This window comes from Rosa rugosa, chromosome 3, assembly GCF_958449725.1.
Source record: "Rosa rugosa chromosome 3, drRosRugo1.1, whole genome shotgun sequence".
Lineage (NCBI taxonomy): Eukaryota > Viridiplantae > Streptophyta > Magnoliopsida > Rosales > Rosaceae > Rosa > Rosa rugosa.
This window is the reverse complement of record NC_084822.1, coordinates 20,052,945-20,073,626: the sequence shown is the minus strand read 5'-3', so window position 1 is coordinate 20,073,626 and position 20,682 is coordinate 20,052,945. Positions and strand designations below refer to the sequence as shown.

At 42.2% G+C, this 20,682-nt stretch overlaps 1 long non-coding RNA gene across 1 annotated transcript; it reads right to left on the bottom strand.

Moving 5' to 3' along the window:
* Window positions 1–1,481: 1,481 nt before the first annotated feature.
* On the bottom strand, window positions 1,482–2,390 carry LOC133735406 (uncharacterized). The gene is made up of 3 exons (XR_009858986.1): window positions 2,309–2,390; window positions 1,771–2,210; window positions 1,482–1,681 (listed from the first exon to the last, which is right to left on the bottom strand). It is a non-coding gene; the product is annotated as an uncharacterized LOC133735406 (long non-coding RNA).
* Between the last annotated feature and the right edge of the window lie 18,292 nt (window positions 2,391–20,682).

Below are 20,682 nucleotides of genomic sequence, written 5' to 3'. Positions count from 1 at the left end.
AAGGAAATGTCCCTTTACATTAATTCTAGAAAAGTTTTTCCCCATTCTCAAAAATAGAATTAAATTAAGAGGCCGTGACCACTTACCCAATTTTAGCCTAAAAATTGCCCACTTACTCCACTAAGAGTTTTTTACTCCCATTTACCCAATCTAACATCTATTGACAGTATTGCCCTCATTTTAATTAACAACTACTCTCCTCATACTCTCTCTCTCTCTCTCTCTCTCTCCCCACCATCGCTGGAATTACACCGGAAATCCGACTCCAGACTAGAACTCGACGCCGCCAGCTCACCTGACTACAACCCAGACCGCCAGAAAACTTGTTTCTGCTCCACTCCAGCACGATCCGACAAATGCTCGACGCCGACGTAGACCTCGATCAGCCCAGCTATCAATCTCCACCTCCAGCCCCTGCTCGACGTCGTTCTCGAGTCCGAAACGACGAGGAATCGGAATTCTCTCTCCGATCTATACTCTCTCTCTCTCTCTCTCTCTCTCTCTCTCTCTCTCTCTCTCTCTCTCTCTCTCTCTCTCTCTCTCTCTCTCTCTCTCTCTCTCTCTCTCTCTCTCTCGCCGGACGGACGACCAAATGCCAAGCGACAAGACCATTTGAATAGTCGGATTTCTAGCGCACTCCTTTGTCTCCACCGACCACCGGTCCCGGTGACGACGATCACCGATCTGGTGCCCAGAGCAAATTCTGGGTGGCCAATTTTTTTTTTTTTTTTTTTGGTATACTGTGAGCTCCGAGAATGGGGAAGGAAAAAAAAAAAGTGAACATGTAGACACAGTAGGGCTTTATAAAGGCACTTTGGAATTAGTTTTAATTTATATCAGTGGCTTTATTTTCTGTTACAAGCAGGTAATGAACATGTAGAATTGGGGAAGGAAAAAAAAATGAACATGTAGAATTGAACATATACATTGATCAATTGTGCCTGTAGTGTATTCATTTTGGTTTTGGGAGTTTATGCAATTCACTAGAAGGCAATAATATGATTACAGAGTATTATTAGGGGGCAATAAAATCAGACATCGGAATCCGGTCACCACTCCGGTAGCCGGATTCGGGATTCCGGTGACCGGTTGCCGGATTCCGGTGGTCGGTAGCCGAATTCCAGTCACCGGTCTCCTGATTCCGGTCACCGGTGGCCGGAGTCCGCGGTCGGCCATTGGTCACGGGAGTCTGGCAAGGTCTCCGATGACTTCTCTATCTAAGTGACAAAGAAGGAGAGGGCAAAATTGTACCAAAAATAAATAAAAAGGAATAAAAAAAATACTTAATTAGGTATTAGGAAAAAATATATATTAAGAGTTAAATACTATTTACTCTCTATACTTATAGGGTTTCATCGTTTCAGTCTCTGACCTTCGAATTTCACCTAAAAAGTCCCTAATTGGTCCCTACCGTCAAAAACTCCGTTATCCTGCTGACGTGACGGTCGTTTCCCCCCTAAAAAGTCTATTATACCCTCATTCACTCTTTTTTTTTTAAATTAATTTTATTCTTTTTGCGTTTTACCTCTTCTCCTTCCACATCTCTCCTCTCCTCTGTTTATCTGCGTCTGGTTAAAGACCCTCTATTATCCGGAAGCTCTCATCCTCCAGCATCTTCTCACTAGATCGAGAATATGCATACCCATGACCAGAATCATCACTAGATCCCGGATTTCGTTAACTGCTGCAAAACCATGTTCGATGATTAAGAACTATAATTACTTGCATGCAACTTTCATTACATCAACAAATACCAAATACCAACCTCACCTAATTCAATTCAATTTTTTCGATTCATTCACAACTTAGTGAGCTCAATCGAGTACAGTCCCATCACTTTCTTCATTCCAAACCACACTGGACCCAATTCCAATCAAAATGTGTGCCCCAAAACTAACATAAACCCAAAAATTCGATCTTGATAGAAAACCTCACAAAAACTCAAATACCCAAATGAGATTTTGAATCAAAACACTTCACCCAGCAAAACCTTACCAAAAACTCAAATACCCAGAACAGATAGGCGGGTTTCGGAGGGCGCTGGGCAGCTTGGGCGGCGTTGGTGTTGGGCTGGGCGAGGTACCCAGATTGCATATGTTCTCCTTTTGCCTCTCTCTCCTTGATGGCTTCAACTTGCTCAAGATTGAAATGAGTACTTCATGAATTGAATTCAATCTCAAGAGAAGAACTGGACCCATTTCGAAGAGGGACTGGATTTGAAAGGAAATAGGACATGTAAATACGAATTGGAGTCAATTCATCATTTCATCTCAAAACAGAATTTTGTATGAACAGTCATTGGTTTTACCTTGATTTTGGAAGATTCAACCGTTGGATTTTCATGAAATTTGAATACAGTTTAGAAGACTCGATTTTGAACAACTTTTATGGAAGGCCTCCCCAAGCTAATGCTACAGGCCTCCCATTACCCAAGGTTTGGAATGCTGTTCTTTCTGGAAATATATCCTTACATTTGTGTACCAGTATATGTGTGACAGCTGATATTTTAAACCTTGTGGTTCCCTACAGCCCCTCCCATTATAAAGCCTCTATTGTTACGGCTTCTGCTAAGGACGCAGCTCTGGCTCCCCAAGCTAATGCTACTTCTAGAATGCAATTGTTTTCCACGCAATGATTAGCCAGAGGAAAACTCAAGGAACTCCCATGACTCTGATAATATTATTGGTCTCAAGTCTCAACCCTCTTCTTTAAAAGTCAGTGAAGAGGTTACTTCCCCTTAAACTGGTGATGATGTTCAACCAATGCTAAGCCAATTGGCGAACATTTTCACGAAAGTGGTGGGCTCAAATGAAGGTCAAAAAGACAAATATCCTTCCAAATGACTACTACTAAAAAGGTTGATTCCAACAAAATTGGCTTTTAACCTTTTTTGAGACATGAAATTGGCCAATTATATGATTGGTCCACGTGGAAAACAATTGGCTCGATTCTTTTCTTGTTTCATTAACCGGTGTAAGGTATTTTGAGACTACAAAATAATTACTCAACACCAATAAACTCGTCAAATTGTTTTTAAGTTTTTTTTTTTTTTTTTTTTTGGAAATAGAAGTTGATTTCATTAGATCAACAACCAATAGGCTAGAGTCTACCATAACTTACAAAAGTAAAACTCGGCAAAAAAATCCGAACTAAACTATCTAAGCTAGAGCATATTATTATAATCTCTCGGACGCTCGCATTTAAGCAAGCCTATCTAAGAATGCATAAAACTCGCCCTCTACGAAAAGGAAATCATTCAACTAGCCATTCCTTGCCAATCACGCAATTGTGGTACAAGTAAGAAACTAGAAACGTCATAGAAGACTCATAGAGGTCCATTCACTCTCACATAAGCTTTACCCCAAGTAATAGAAACTAAAAAAGAGCCAACTCCTTCCCTTTCGGGTTGGAGTGTTTCCCCACAAACTGCTTCTTCTTTAGAGACTTGTTCTTCTCTTTATCCTCACCATGCTTTGAGATCTTCTGCTTGTCCCTAGAAGACGACTTATTCCTACTACCAAAAGGTCATCCTCACTTCCGCTTCATACTCCCAGAGTGAGTCTCCTCATGTACCGGATCCAGGCCAAGATTTTCAGAATCAAGGATGAGGTTTCTCTTACCCACAGCCAAGGTCAATTTTAGCTTCTTAGGGGAGATAGTCAGGCTGTCTTCTGGCCCTCGACGCTTGCCAGTTATGCACTTTGGAGTTTCTGCTGTCCCCTGAAGTTCACGCACCACAACCTGTCACTTTTGCTTCGGAAACAAAGCATTCAAGCATGGCTCCCCACTCGGACCAGGATCTAGAGTCCGAAATACCAAGGGTGGACACAGGGTAGGAACCCTAACTCTCACACCAGTATTGAGCCCACTACTACACCAGTATTGCCAGATGCTGACCCCGCCTAAACTCCTTGCGCTGGCGAGCCCCCAACAGTCGTCTCCGGCACCGTGTTCTGGGACCCCAAAACAGTTCGCTCGGCTTCATCATCATCTTCATCTAGCATCGGCTCTGAGCACGGCAATCCCACATGCGTGACGAGTCCACAAACTGAGCATCTCCCGTAAAGCCTTGTCATATCAGAATTGGCATCGAAACTCGACTTCATCTTCCACCAAGTACCACCGTTTGAAAGGCAATGGTTTGTTCAGCGGGATCTCAACCCTAATCCGGAGTTTCCCAGTCTTCTTAGCATTCTTATCAATTTCCTGGAAATCCCCAGCGTATACTGGATCATGGTCATGACACGTTCAGACCAGACTGCTGGTGGTATTCCCTGAAGAGTTGTCCAATACGATGCCATGGTTATGGGCACTTTCTCCACCGGCATGATGTCATCATACCATGCTAGAGCCATCGGCGCGTGATTATACCCCCATGAAGCACCACGCCAGATCTGAACTCGATCAGACGGATTCGACAGCGTGAAGAGCACCCTCTTCCCTTTTGCTTCCTCCACCTGCAATGACCCATTAACCCTCCAGGCGTTGCGAAACATCCCCATAAAAACTTGACTTTGAAATCCCGAGCGGTGAGAAGCTTGCCCACCAAGAATAGGTTCGCCTATCGCAAACCTTTGCCCTGCATTGGGCGCAAAACAATCTGCCTCTTGCCTTTAGTGATAGCAAGAGAGGAGGCTAGTTTAGTAGCCATTGCATTAACAGAAGACATCTTGTTGACAAGAAGAAGCACAGAACCGAAACCCTAACCCTACGTTTTAAGAGAGAGAGTTGACGGTTCAAACTAGATTTTTTGTTTGTGATAGGAATTTAACTTTAAGTTTAAAACATGAAACTTTTTATTTTTGTTTAAGAATTTATCTTTTCGAGTACAAATTGTTAAACAAAAAACTATTACGGTTTTTGTTGTTTTTACATTAGACTATTATTCTAAGCTGAGCCAATTGCAAGGTTGAACTCATTCAAGTTGATTTCAGCTCAATTTTGAAAAATAAATTATTGGAGTCGAACTTAGTTTGAGTTGACAAAAATAAGATAATAATTGAAATCATTCAAGCTGGATTTTTTGATCACCTTTTTTTTTTTTTTTGGAGAAATGCATCATTTCATAAAAGGGGCGAAGCCCATAACAAACAAGGACCAAAGAAAAGACTGTGGCCCAAGTATAAGTACAAACATAAAGTTATACACCCCAGCTAAATCAAACGCGATCTAGCAGAAGGAGAGAACAACTAGCAACTGGAAAAAAAAAACAGCCGAGAAAAGGAAACTAAACTACAAAAGCCATTCCAGCTTAAGTAACAGCAGGTGGAGGGCATGGAAGACCATCATTTCGTAGCACAAGGGTGAGGGACGGTGGTGGCCTACTGGCCCATCTGTTAAGACCCACCGACCGATATCCAAGCAAGGCTGCCGCATGGGCTGCTTGATTTGCTTCACGGGGAATCCAATCCCAAGAGACATGATCAAAGAACTTGCATCTCCACTTGATTTCTTCGATGATCTGGGCAACTTTCCAATTTTTGCATTTGTGATTAGACTTTAACTCAGTGATAATCTCTAGTGAGTCAGATTGAATTTGAATCTTTCTCAGGTTGTGATCGGTGGCTAAATTGATTCCCAGAAGGATTGCATTGGCTTCTGCAGCTTCTACAGTACAGTTCTGGGCATATGCAGCCGCTCCCCCAATAACACAACCGCAATGGTCGCGCAATAGAACACCAATCCCACCAGAGATTGGGCTAGCCCACGCTGCATCACAATTGATGGCGATGGTATCAGGAGGAGGGGGTTCCAGCTGTGTGTGGAATCAATCGACTGGTACACCGGACTTGGCTCAACTGCTTTCAGAAACTCAAGAGCTGATTTCATCCCAATCTTTAGAACAAAAGAATGAGAGATCTGGTTATGTTGGTAGATAAAGCTGCACTGACAGGACCCGCCCCGGATTTCACCCCGAAATCCGAAGTGGCCCTGCGGGGCCCACTTTAGAAGAAATTCTACCAAAAATTTGGCGGAACTTCCCCTAAAAGTAGGCTACCCAAAACCTGTAGGAAAACATTTACACTTCTAAATCATCCATCCTTATTCTCCTGGAGCCATCTGCTCCCCAACTCACAACTCCAATTTCACAAATATCAGTCTCAACCCAAAAACAATATTAATCTCATAGATTATCAGAGCAATACTAATCCCCTAAGTAACAAAGAAAACAGAAATAGAATGAGTACGCGGAAGCAATGCTGTTGGCTATGCCTTGACTCCATGTACGCCCGACCTCAACTAATTTCGCCTGCAAACTGGGCATTTGAAACCGAAGGGCCCAGGGGAAAAGTATATAAAAACGTTAGCGTGAGTGGACAAAAATAAACAATTTTTAAACCAAAAGGGATTTTATACTTTCCCACATTTATTTCATTAAAAACTTTTGATGCATGCAATAATTATGAAAACAAGCCACGAGAAACTCCTCTCAAGAAATGGGGCTAGTCACAAATAACCACAAAGAAGAATATAAATTCCGATGCTCGAGAAATAGGACCAGCCCCGCTGGTTAAACAGAAATCGGACTAGCCCCGCTAGTCAAGAACAATAATAAAAGGATACGGGGAAGAGAGTTCACCATACGGGAATGGAGCCTCTCAGGCTCTACCTACCCTCGACTGCCACTCACACATAGATTGTGCGAGGAGGAGAACTAATAACCTCGACTTCCAATCACACATAGATTGTGTGAGGAGGAGAACATTACCTCGACTGCCACCCACGTGAGGAGGAGAATAAGCTACCTCAACTGCCACTCACAAACACAAAGTAAGTGAGGAGGAGACCTAATCACATGACCCGAGTATGGTGAGGAAAAACAATCGAAAACCAGTAAATCCATAAAGCTTCCCCATATATCTCACGAGATAAAATCAATGTATTCAACGACGTGACCCCGCACGCCAAGATTTCTCTCAAACTCAAAATAAATAAGTGAGAAATAATAATAAATCGACGGCGTGTCCCACACGCCAAAATATTCTCAAATCCGTAACCAAAACCGGAAATTAGTAAAAGCAAATCCCATTTCCAACAAAAATCTCTCAATATCTCCAAGAAACAAACCAAATCCAAAATCATTAATTAGGCATTCCCAATGCCAAAACCGAAAGTCGAAAAATAAATGAGAAAAATCCAACTCCATCGAAACTCATCTTGAAAATCTTCCAGGAGCTTAAATCGGCGATTAGAAATATACTTAATTCCGGAAATTACCTCAGAAATAAGTAATTCGTCAAATAACATTATAAATCATAACCAACCTTTGAACTCATTATTGAAAGCAAAACCACGATATAAATCGAAATCAAATTCCGAAAATTAATTCATTTGCTCAAAATGTAATATGAATAATCACTAGAGCATTATTTTAAGAAATAAATGCCTGCATCATTATTTAAAAACAAAAGTCCACTCACAGTACTATTCCGACGATCACGTATACGAGTTCCTTCATCGAGCCAGAGCTCGGTACGTTGCCCTTTAACTGCACAAAATTGGCCGGTGAAGCAAAACCCAGAAAATTCAAGAACCCTAGGATCGGGTTTTGCTCGATTCTCCCTCCACGCTGCAAATCGTGGCTCAAGGCTAGGGGGAAAATGATCCTTGGCGAAAACCGCTCCTTCGACGTCGGTCTTGTGGCCGGATACGGCCGGAATCGGAAGAAATCGCCGGAATTCGTCAAATGGGACCGTCGGGCTTTTAGGCTTCGATCTCACTTTTCCGACCAAAACATCACCACCCACGGCCACAGCCGTGTAGAGGGGGAGAAGCCGCGTCGACCACTTACCGGGGCTCGCCTTCTGGTGGCCGGACGGCGCCGATCTCGACGGAGACAGAGGGAGACCGAAAGAAGAGGGAGAGAGGTCGGGGAAAGAGGAAAGAGAGAGTTACCGTGGGTTTCCGAAAATGGAAACCTACAGTGGTAACTTTCCATATATATATATTTACTACCATGAACAGTAAATTTCACATTTTAAGCTATAATTTTCACAAATGAACTCCGATTTAAGTGTACCACATGTCCACGGACTCGGTTTAACGTCCCCTACAACTTTCATGAAGAACATTTCCTCAAATTTTGGCCCGAACAAAAAGTCAACTTTAGGGCCACTAAAAGTACCAAAACGACAATAAAAGTAAGAGTAAAAGTCGTTTACAATCCAAATGACTAGTAAAACAGTAATTTCAAGTTCGGGACGTTATAATCTCCCCTCCTTATAAAAATTTCGTCCTCGAAATTTCATACTGCGGAAGAGTACACACCAACTGATTCAAGATACCACAATCTCAAAACTCTTCAACCATTCCCTAGATTAAACTTTCCTTTTTACCAACTCTAATCAAAAACCAACCGAAACTCTTATGATCCCCACTACAAAAGCAATGAAAACATGCTTACAATCCAATATTACCAACGTCCAAAGTCAAAACACTTGCCTTGTTGAACCGTATAACACCATAAACTTGCAAGTACCTAAATTCCGGTGTAAAAGAAAATTCATTGCAATGGTTAGCTTAGATAAACGCACACAACCCACACTGTTAAAATTATAGCATTCATAACTTTCTCATAAAAGTTGCTTAGTGAAGATTCAACCCATTCACCATCAATATTGTAACAACCACAAGATGGTCATTGCTAATCGACAAATCCAAAACAATTAACTTCCTTAGCTACCACAAGATAGCACTTCCTTCCTTGTTTGTTTGTGCTTAAATTCCTAATCGAAGGTCGCTCCCATAAAGGTCCCATAGTTGTCAAACATACCAAGGTCAACCTCGAAACGGACCCATAAGTTCTTAACCAAGTAGGTTATGGGGCCACTACACTTCTGCTGCGCTACTCTGATACCTGACTGGAACATTGATCACGCCTTGAGATGACATTCCAAGTCAACGTGGAAAACTCATTTAATAGCTGCCTTGTTAGCCACACATATAACACCTCATGACAATTTCATTACAGATACAACATTGTGGAAATTTTTCCTAACCCTGTATGTACCAACTCCATTACTGGACTACAATGTATCCAACAACACTTATAAATGCTCCAAATCCGATCCAAGAGTTGACCAACTATAAAAGAAATTCAATTCTTGAAATGAACAATCCTCAAGCTATAATATTGCCAATGACAACAATCCCATTAAAATTCACAGCATCCCCCATTGACTCAACAATCCTTATATTATAGATATGCCCTCAAGCATTGCCGAACAGTCCTAGCCACTGCTAAGCAAAAATTTGCAAAAACTCTTTTGCTCAAAACAACCTAAAGAGAAAGTCGAATAAGAGCCCAAATAGAAAAACTCAAAGTCACTTAATTAAATAATTAACACTTTGTGTACCACAGAAACGGAGTCTACTTCCCAAGATAGGAAAATATGATATCGAAGTAGTTCATTGTCTGATGTTACAAGAATCACCAGAAATCAGTTATGTCAATCAACGTTGAACTTGTAAGTACTAGAATATAGCCAACTCTTCTTAATTACTTAAGGCCAAAACTGATAACAACGATTGTCCTTACCACAAATCCGCTCCTCGATCGACACTTGACTTATAAGATTTTAGTTACAACAAGGATCTCTATGACTTTCCTGTGCTAACCGAATTTGTACCAACAACTTTTCCAAATCTTCTCACTAAGAAATAATTCCAATAATCTAACTCAACCATAGTGGTTCAACATTTAGTACTTAAATATCTGTTGAACCCTTGATAGAACAGAAGTTCAATCAATTTATTTCAACTCAACTCCTACTTATTGTTCAAGGCTTCTTACCGTTAGACAAGTGGTGACCAGATTTCACTCGTATCAATAACTTTCTATACATTTTTAATTAAGGGTCACCACGGTGGCAAAACTTGTTTAATTCCTCCAAAGGAATCCATTACATATATTTAATTCAAGTAATAACTAATTCCCCAAGGTAGCTAACACAATTCACAAGCTCTTTCCCGAACAATCCTTAATATAACTCAAAGGACATCCGTCCAACATCTTGTGTCACATCAATTGATATCCGGATCTGAACGTGGTCCCACCACAATAATGACCCAATTTCCCCAAATAATCATCGCTGAAGTACGTCACTTAAAACAGGCTACCTTACCTTCCACCCAAGCTAACAAGAGTCCTAGTCAAGCCTTAACTTAAAATATTTCCAGAGCCGACTGAAAACTTATTTCCTTAAAGTTATTCTACCATCCATAATATGATAGTACAACCCATCCGCCAAGCAAAACTTCCACCAAGAGCCTATCACAATTCAATCTCCAAGGCTCCGTGATTCAAAACTCGAATCACATTCCATATCACATAGTAATTCCGTTTGAACTTCCATGAACACCCAACAAGGTCATTACCGCTATTCCCCAATCTTATGTGTGACTGTTTCACCCAAAAGCGGATAACCAAGGACACCCATTTGCCTAATATCACAATGAAGAGTTGATTCCAACTCTTCCAATTATTTACCGACCAAAGTCATAACTCCATTATAAAACCTTAAGCATTCTTCCCATTTCTCGAACTTCAGATACATATCAACTTCAATTGCCCACTCTTGTTCATCTCCCTACTCGTTACCATCCAAGATTCAGGAAGACAATCTATAAGTTGTGGTATCTAAAATCAATTTCTTTCATTCAGAGCAAAACTATGCTCATACACCCTGGTTAGGTCAACGACCCAAACCGACAATTTTTAAAATCTCATTCTACTTACAATTCTCATTTACTGTTATCATTTCCCACTTATCAACATCAGTGACCATAGCCACTTGAAAACGCAGCCTCTAGCCATAACAGCCCAAAATATTTCCTCAATTTCCCTATTGTCCACCGGAGGGTGATGCGTACATGACGCCAACATAAGGTGTCCAGTTATGATATCTTTCAATCTGGATTCTCTATAATTGATTTCCAACAATGAGATTCACAAAAATCTTATTAATATTACACATGCCGCTTACAGGGCCGATTGTACCAAGTAACACATTTTCCAAAATTCGGTTCAAGGTCAGAACCATCATTATTACCAATTCCCATTCTAACCACAATCCTGATTCTGAAGGAATTATAACACTCAGCGACAGCCCAAAACAATGGTCGCTTATCTCTAACCATCGAGTACAAAATCAAACTCCGATCTCGCACAATAACCCTTGCCCCAACAAACTTGTTGGCATCGAGGAAGATATACCCACAACATTTCCTCGAATCAGATTTCATAGTACAACTCGAATCTGTAGAGTAGCCTTACTCTACCATTACCGGGGAAAGGTGCATGACATGTAATCAATCCGATACGTAGTGAAATCCCTATGAGGTCGGCGTACAGGAGGCATAGAACCTAAGGAAAACCAACAAGACATGTACCGTACACACTTGATGAGTACAACAGCACCGAAGAGTATATGATGGGGAACCGCTGCAGTCGGGCCATCACTCGGGAGGTACTGAGTAACATCAAGCATATACGGTAACAAGATATGAACAAGTCTACAGAATCTGACAACCTAATGCTCTGATACCAACTGACAGGACCCGCCCCGGATTTCACCCCGAAATCCGAAGTGGCCCTGCGGGGCCCACTTTAGAAGAAATTCTACCAAAAATTTGGCGGAACTTCCCCTAAAAGTAGGCTACCCAAAACCTGTAGGAAAACATTTACACTTCTAAATCATCCATCCTTATTCTCCTGGAGCCATCTGCTCCCCAACTCACAACTCCAATTTCACAAATATCAGTCTCAACCCAAAAACAATATTAATCTCATAGATTATCAGAGCAATACTAATCCCCTAAGTAACAAAGAAAACAGAAATAGAATGAGTACGCGGAAGCAATGCTGTTGGCTATGCCTTGACTCCATGTACGCCCGACCTCAACTAATTTCGCCTGCAAACTGGGCATTTGAAACCGAAGGGCCCAGGGGAAAAGTATATAAAAACGTTAGCGTGAGTGGACAAAAATAAACAATTTTTAAACCAAAAGGGATTTTATACTTTCCCACATTTATTTCATTAAAAACTTTTGATGCATGCAATAATTATGAAAACAAGCCACGAGAAACTCCTCTCAAGAAATGGGGCTAGTCACAAATAACCACAAAGAAGAATATAAATTCCGATGCTCGAGAAATAGGACCAGCCCCGCTGGTTAAACAGAAATCGGACTAGCCCCGCTAGTCAAGAACAATAATAAAAGGATACGGGGAAGAGAGTTCACCATACGGGAATGGAGCCTCTCAGGCTCTACCTACCCTCGACTGCCACTCACACATAGATTGTGCGAGGAGGAGAACTAATAACCTCGACTTCCAATCACACATAGATTGTGTGAGGAGGAGAACATTACCTCGACTGCCACCCACGTGAGGAGGAGAATAAGCTACCTCAACTGCCACTCACAAACACAAAGTAAGTGAGGAGGAGACCTAATCACATGACCCGAGTATGGTGAGGAAAAACAATCGAAAACCAGTAAATCCATAAAGCTTCCCCATATATCTCACGAGATAAAATCAATGTATTCAACGACGTGACCCCGCACGCCAAGATTTCTCTCAAACTCAAAATAAATAAGTGAGAAATAATAATAAATCGACGGCGTGTCCCACACGCCAAAATATTCTCAAATCCGTAACCAAAACCGGAAATTAGTAAAAGCAAATCCCATTTCCAACAAAAATCTCTCAATATCTCCAAGAAACAAACCAAATCCAAAATCATTAATTAGGCATTCCCAATGCCAAAACCGAAAGTCGAAAAATAAATGAGAAAAATCCAACTCCATCGAAACTCATCTTGAAAATCTTCCAGGAGCTTAAATCGGCGATTAGAAATATACTTAATTCCGGAAATTACCTCAGAAATAAGTAATTCGTCAAATAACATTATAAATCATAACCAACCTTTGAACTCATTATTGAAAGCAAAACCACGATATAAATCGAAATCAAATTCCGAAAATTAATTCATTTGCTCAAAATGTAATATGAATAATCACTAGAGCATTATTTTAAGAAATAAATGCCTGCATCATTATTTAAAAACAAAAGTCCACTCACAGTACTATTCCGACGATCACGTATACGAGTTCCTTCATCGAGCCAGAGCTCGGTACGTTGCCCTTTAACTGCACAAAATTGGCCGGTGAAGCAAAACCCAGAAAATTCAAGAACCCTAGGATCGGGTTTTGCTCGATTCTCCCTCCACGCTGCAAATCGTGGCTCAAGGCTAGGGGGAAAATGATCCTTGGCGAAAACCGCTCCTTCGACGTCGGTCTTGTGGCCGGATACGGCCGGAATCGGAAGAAATCGCCGGAATTCGTCAAATGGGACCGTCGGGCTTTTAGGCTTCGATCTCACTTTTCCGACCAAAACATCACCACCCACGGCCACAGCCGTGTAGAGGGGGAGAAGCCGCGTCGACCACTTACCGGGGCTCGCCTTCTGGTGGCCGGACGGCGCCGATCTCGACGGAGACAGAGGGAGACCGAAAGAAGAGGGAGAGAGGTCGGGGAAAGAGGAAAGAGAGAGTTACCGTGGGTTTCCGAAAATGGAAACCTACAGTGGTAACTTTCCATATATATATATTTACTACCATGAACAGTAAATTTCACATTTTAAGCTATAATTTTCACAAATGAACTCCGATTTAAGTGTACCACATGTCCACGGACTCGGTTTAACGTCCCCTACAACTTTCATGAAGAACATTTCCTCAAATTTTGGCCCGAACAAAAAGTCAACTTTAGGGCCACTAAAAGTACCAAAACGACAATAAAAGTAAGAGTAAAAGTCGTTTACAATCCAAATGACTAGTAAAACAGTAATTTCAAGTTCGGGACGTTATATGCACCTAGCCTTCCAGATTACCCAAGCTATAAAACTGATCCAGGTGAACACCCATTTCCTCTCCTTGCTGTTATGATGAGACTTAGAAATGTATAATAACCACTTGTCAAATGAAGTAACCTGTTGTTTATCAATTCTTAGTCCCAAAGGGGAACCAAACCAAACCATTTCAACCCAATGGCACAGAAGAAGAATGTGCTCTATAGATTCATCATAATTGCCACAAATTGGACAAATAGGGGAACCTGCTAGTTTTCACTTGTAGAGATTAAGAGCATCTTTAGCAGACTCTCTATTGTGGCTCCTTAGCTATTTTGGAGAGCATGTTTAGCTTTTCATCTATTTTAGCAGCTGCACCAGACTCCTGAGTGGCTCTCTATTATAATTTTTAGGGGTCGTGACCACTTACCCAATTTTAGCCCAAAAATTGCCCACTTACTCCATCAAGAGTTTTTTTTAACCCCATTTACCCAATCTAACAGTGTTTGACAGTATTTCCCTCATTTTAATTAACAAATTACACTCATATCTCTCTCTCCTCCCCCTCATCGATTTCTCTCTCTCTCTTTCTCTAACCTCGTCTCAAGCTCTCTCTCTCTCTCTCTAAGCCACCATGCCCACCACTCCACCATCGATGTCGGCCTCTACCGCCGCCGCTCTGTCCCACCGTCGGACCACCAGAGGATGCCGCCATCCAACTACCCGATCCAAACCCCTCTGGGCTTCGCCGGTTTTGTTCGTCAGATGTCCGGGAAACTCTCCACGCCGGAATCGGGTCTGGGCTTCGCCGGTTTTGTTCGTCAGATGTCCGGGAAGCTCCGAAGCTCCACGCCTGAATCGGGTCTGGGCTTCACCGGTTTTGTTTGTCAGATGTCCGGGAAGCTCCGAAGCTCCACGCCGGAATCGGGTTTGGGCTTCGCTTGCAGGTCTTAGACGACGTCAAAACTGTGGTCTATTGGGGGGCAATAGACAGATTATTGCCCCCTAATAATTTCTTAACTGTGGTTAATTAATCACTAAAATTAGAGTTTTGATAAGTCTTATGTTGTTTTGAGTTTATTAAAGTACAATAATCTGTCAATGATAGAAACTGGTGATTTTTGGGGTGGTCTATTGGGAGGCAATAGACAGATTATTGCCCCGCAATAATGTCTTAGCTGTGGTTCATTTATTACAGGTCATTTCAACAAAATGCTTCTAGATTCATTAACCAAAATAATTAAGTTTATTGGGGGGTCATAAAAAGTTTATTGCCCCCCAATAATTTTTTTTATAGATGGTCAGAAGTAACTCAGTTTTGTTTTAAATTAGTTTACAAAAGTATAGGTATTCAAATTCAATACTTGGTGAATTTAAGTCCCCAAACAATCAGGTTATGAGCGCCCATTTTGCCACAACGACCACAACGAATTGGCTTTTTTTTCACACTCTCCACTTGACTTGAACCGCTTCACCCTAGGCCTCCCGGGTGGCCTCTTAACAAGAATAAATGCACCTAACAACAAAAGGATCACCCATATTCCTGCAAAAAATAACAAAACAAATGTATTATTGCCCCGCAATAAACAGATTATAGCCCCCTAATAATATATCGGAAATACCAAAACACATTAGAAGCAGTATTTAAACACAAAGGAAAATATCACTGAACACAATTATAGAGACTTTATAACAATTAAGACACATTATTGCCTCCCAATAGGAAGATTATTGCCCGCCAATAATATTGCCCCCCAATAATCTCGACTCCGGTTGATGATTTTGCCCACAATTCCAGTCATTTTGCAACAATTCCGGTTGACCATTTGCCTTCACACTGATTTGACTCTGATTGCAGCCCGGGACCGGAGATACAATCAAGTTGCGATATCCGTGATGATCAGTCACCGGCGAGATAGACATAAGCAAATCGAAGACGTACCCGATTCTACTGGCGGTCGTCGATTCCTTCAGAAGGTCCAACCCTGCCTCGCCGAGCTTCTCAGCGACGAGGACAGTCGGCTTGGCGTCGAGCCTGGCCGCGGAGAGCATGACGACGAGTTTCGGAGCGGCGATGGCGAGAGCCGGCGTCGTGGGCGACCTGCTGGAGCGATAGAGGGAGGGAGAGAGAGATCCGACGTCATCTGGAGAGAGAGAGATAGAGAAATCGGTGGGGGGGGGGAGGAGAGAGAAATCGGTGAGGGGGAGAGAGAGAGAGACTGAGAGGAGAGAGATTGATCAGGGCAAAACAGTCCAAAAATATGAAGAAAACAGGTCCAACTCTTAGAGTTTTGGGTAAGTGGGGTTTAAAAATAAAAATTGTTGTGTAAGTGGGCAATCTCTTAGAGTGTTTGGGTAAATGGGGTTAATTAACCCCAAAATTGGGTAAATGATCATTTCCCCTAATTTTTAACTATCTCGCTCCTAAATATAGAGAGCGGGATGAGGCTCTCTATAATTTAAAACATTCCTTTTAAGTTATTTTATGTAATTTATAAATACATTTAAACTATTTAATATTCATTTAAAAAATAATATAAATTCAAAACTAGCTAAAATAGAGAGCATTGATGCAGACGTAATTCTAAAGTGGCTAGCTAAAATGACTTTTTAGCTACTTTAGCTAAAATTTGACTCAAATGCTCTAAGAAAGCAGGGGATAGCTCCATTTAGGACTTTCCATAGAAAGATCTTGATTGTAGAGAAGTAATGTTCCATAATAATTAACTTCCAGCATCAACTGTCCACAGAGTGGGAGGTTCCACTTTTGTGGGTGATAGGGGAAGTGATCTGCTGGCAATGGATTAAGTGATATCCTGACTTGACAGTATAATCACCACTCTTTTTCCAAGGCCATATCCGCTTGTCAACTCCACCCCCTGCCAATAGGAACAGACATTATCTTTTCTACCTCAGAGGGTAGTAAGATGTGGAGGATATGGTCGAGAGCCCAAGTTCGAGTGTCCAGATCAATAATTTCAGCAACTCTATTTGGAGCATCACTAGGGATAGTATCAATAGTGTGAACCAGACCAAAATTAGGAGGAATCCAGTAATTAGTCCATATATTAATGGATGAGCCATTGATGACTTGCCAACAAAAGCCCTTAAGAGCTATATCCCTTGCTTCCAAAAGACTTGACCAACCCCATGAAGCCCGGTATCCTTTTTCAGCCTTGGTGAAGTCACAATTCGGGAAGTATCAGACTTTTGTCACCCGAGCCCATAGGGAATCAGGGTGCTATATAAGATGCCAAGCCTACTTGGTTAGGAGGGCTAGATTGAAATGGTGGAGGTCCCTGAAACGTACCTAAATCTCCCTTGTCCTTAGACTTGCCCAAGTATTCCCAACTATTCCAGTGGATCTTGTTGCCAATTTCATTAAAACCCCACCAAAAGTTACCGAGGACAGAGTTAATATCATCGCAGATACCTTTAGGAAATCTGAAGCAAGCCATAGGATAAGCGAGGACCGCCATAGCCACAGATTTGATCAAAACTCCTCTACCTGTTTGAGACAAAGTTTGCTGTTTCCAGCCATCAATCTTGTGTCTGATCTTCTCTTTGATAAAAGAAAGGGCTTCACTTTTAGACCTACCCCATATGGTTGGTAGTCCAAGATAGGAACCGAGGTTGTCCACCACGACAATCTTAATTAGGGAGCACATGAGGTGCTTCATTTGATCCGGAGTGTTAGGGGAAAAATAAATGCTGGACTTCTCATGATTAATGAGTTGCCCAGATGCAGTACAATGCTCCGAGAACACCCTAGTCAACTGTCAACAATTAAGAAGGGTTGCCTTCATGAAAAAGAGGGCATCATCAGCAAAGAAAAGGTGTGAAATAGTCGGGCAAGATCGGGTAAGCTTGACCCCAGTGAGAATCTTTTCTTGTATTGCCTTCGTCAATCTCAAAGATAGAAACCTCACTGACAATGAGAAATAAGTAAGGGGAGAGGGGATCGCCTTGCCTAAGGCCCCTGCTTGGAAGGAAAAAACCTGCCCGGATTCCCATTTAGCACTATAGAGAAAGAGACCGTGGTCACACAGGCCATGATTAAATTGACCCAACCTCTAGAGAAACCAAATCTGATTAGAGCCGCTTCAAGAAAGTCCCACTCAACTCGGTCATAAGCCTTGTTCATATTGAGTTTCAGCCCAAATTCATGATTATCACCCTCCCTTTTGATCACCTTGGTATTGTCTAAATACGGCTCATTTACGCTCTTCTTATGCTTGAAGCGTGTTCCTCTTTCCTAGGTCATCTGTAAAGGAAAAGAAAGACATTATATGGGAGAAATATGCAACTCAATTTGGAAGAAAGGCAATACGTTGTGACCTCAACGATGTAATGGTATGTTATTTATCTTCAGAAATGGGTAAAGGGCATATAATTGCTCATTCTGGTTATGTCCTGTAGTATCAGTATATTGGTCACAAGTATTACCTATCAAGAATGCATATCATGAGTAACTTCCGGCTCACTGTATATTTTAATATACATTCTATCCGCAATCACAGCCAAAGTCAATTACAGTAAGGGGCAAAGATTTGCAATTTAGATCAACTCCAAGTTTACTCGAGGCAAAGAGAGCATTCATTAAAGAGAATATGAATACAAGTACGCACGTAGTAGCCATATAAGGCAATTTTTATTCACTCTACCCTTTAGCTAGCTTTTACCATATTCAGTTATTCACCGTCCAAAAAACACTTTTCTAGACCCAAATTGGATTTTCTCTAAATTTCTTAATCCTTTTTAATGGCCTCAAAGCCTTAACCTAAGCGCGAATACTTGTGTACCATACGAATACGTAGTTTCAAACATTATACGACAAATTAAAATAAACAAGAAAAAGTACGGGGGTCTACACTCTACCCCCCTTAAAGAAATTTCGTCCTCGAAATTTGTACCTGATTAGCTGAAAAGGTGGGGGTGCTTCTCACGCATTTCTGTCTCAAGTTCCCATGTAACCTCCTCTTTTCCTTGGTGTGTCCATTGAACCTTCACCAATGGAACCTCGCGGTTCCGTAGCTGCCTGGTACTTCGTGCTAAAATCCGTATAGGCTCCGTCCTGTAGGTGGCATCACTTTTCAGTGGCAAGTTTCTCCAAGTAATGACTTGCTGGGTCTCCGGCGGGCTTTTCTTAAGTTGAGACACGTGAAACACATTGTGGATATGCTCTAGTTCTTGTGGCAAATCTACCCGATAAGCCATGTTGCCAATTCTTTGGACTATAGGAAAAGGTCCAATGTATCGGGGTGCTAACTTTCCTTTGACCCCGAACCGACTGATTCCTTTTCGAGGTCTCACCTTGATATAAACAAAGTCTCCTACCCCAAACTCTAGGGGTCTTCTACGCATGTCTGCATATGATTTCTGCCTGCTCTGGGCTACTCTCAGTTTCTCTTTAACCACTTGAATCTTTTCAGTGGTTTCCTGAACTAAGTCAGGTCCTAGTAATGCCCGTTCTTGAGCATCAGCCCAACATGTAGGCGATCTGCATGGCCGTCCGTAAAGTGCTTCGAACGGTGCCATGCCTATGCTACGGTGATAACTGTTGTTGTACGTAAACTCCGCGAGTGGCAAACAGTCATACCACTTCTCTCCGAAGTCCAATACGCAAGCTCGTAGCATGTCCTCCAAAGTCTTGATGGTGCGTTCAGATTGTCCGTCGGTCTGAGGGTGGTATGCCGAACTCAGAATTATCTGTGTTCCAAGCTCTTCTTGAAGCTTCTTCCACAACCTCGATGTGAACCTAGGATCTCTGTCAGAGACGATAGTCTTCGGCACTCCGTGTAACTTGATGATGGTGTCGACGTACAGTCCCGCAAAATACTCTACAGGTGAGTCCATCTTCACTGGTATGAAGTGGGCGGACTTGGTTAGTCGGTCGACTACTACCCACACTCCATCGTGTCCTCGTGAAGAGCGTGGTAATCCGGTGACGAAGTCCATGGTGATGTCTTCCCATTTCCACACTGGTATAGGTAGCGGCTGAAGTAGTCCTGCTGGTACTTGGTGTTCTGCTTTTACTTGTTGACATATTGCACATCGGGCGACGTAGTCGGCCACATCCTTCTTCATCCCTCGCCACCAAAACTGGCGCTTCATGTCTTGGTACATCTTTCCTGCTCCTGGGTGCATAGTGAAGCAAGTACGATGTGCTTCCTCGAGCACCCTCTTCCTAACATGGTCGTTTTTAGGGACAACCATTCGGCCCTTAAATCTAACACAACTATCTTGGCCCACCGTCCACTCGTTAGTGACTTCTCCGGCGTAAATCTGTGCTCGGAGCATATGCGTATCCGGGTCGTTCCACTGGCTTTCTTCCACGAGCTGTAGCAATTGGTACCCCTGAGGGTTAAACTCGCAAGGTACCCCTGAGGGTTTCCCTCTTGGGGATACAAGCCAAACTCCTCCAGAGTTTTCAACGTCTCGTTTCGTGACAAGAAGATGCAGGATAACGAACTTCTCGTCTTTCTGCTCAAGGCATCAGCAACGACATTCGCCTTTCCCGGGTGGTAGAGCAAATTAAACTCGTAGTCTTTCAAATACTCCATCCATCTTCTCTGGCGTAGATTCAGGTCACGCTGAGTGTAGATGTACTTTAGACTCTTGTGATCAGAGTAGACTTCAAATTGCGTGCCATAGAGATAACACCTCCAGATCTTCAATGCAAAGACGATAGCAGCCAATTCTAAGTCGTGAGTCGGGTAGTTCCTCTCGTGCGGCTTTAACTGTCTCGAGCCATAGGCCACGACTTGGCCATTTTGCATAAGCACACAACCTAGTCCGTTCCCCGAGGCGTCGGTGTACACTTGATACGG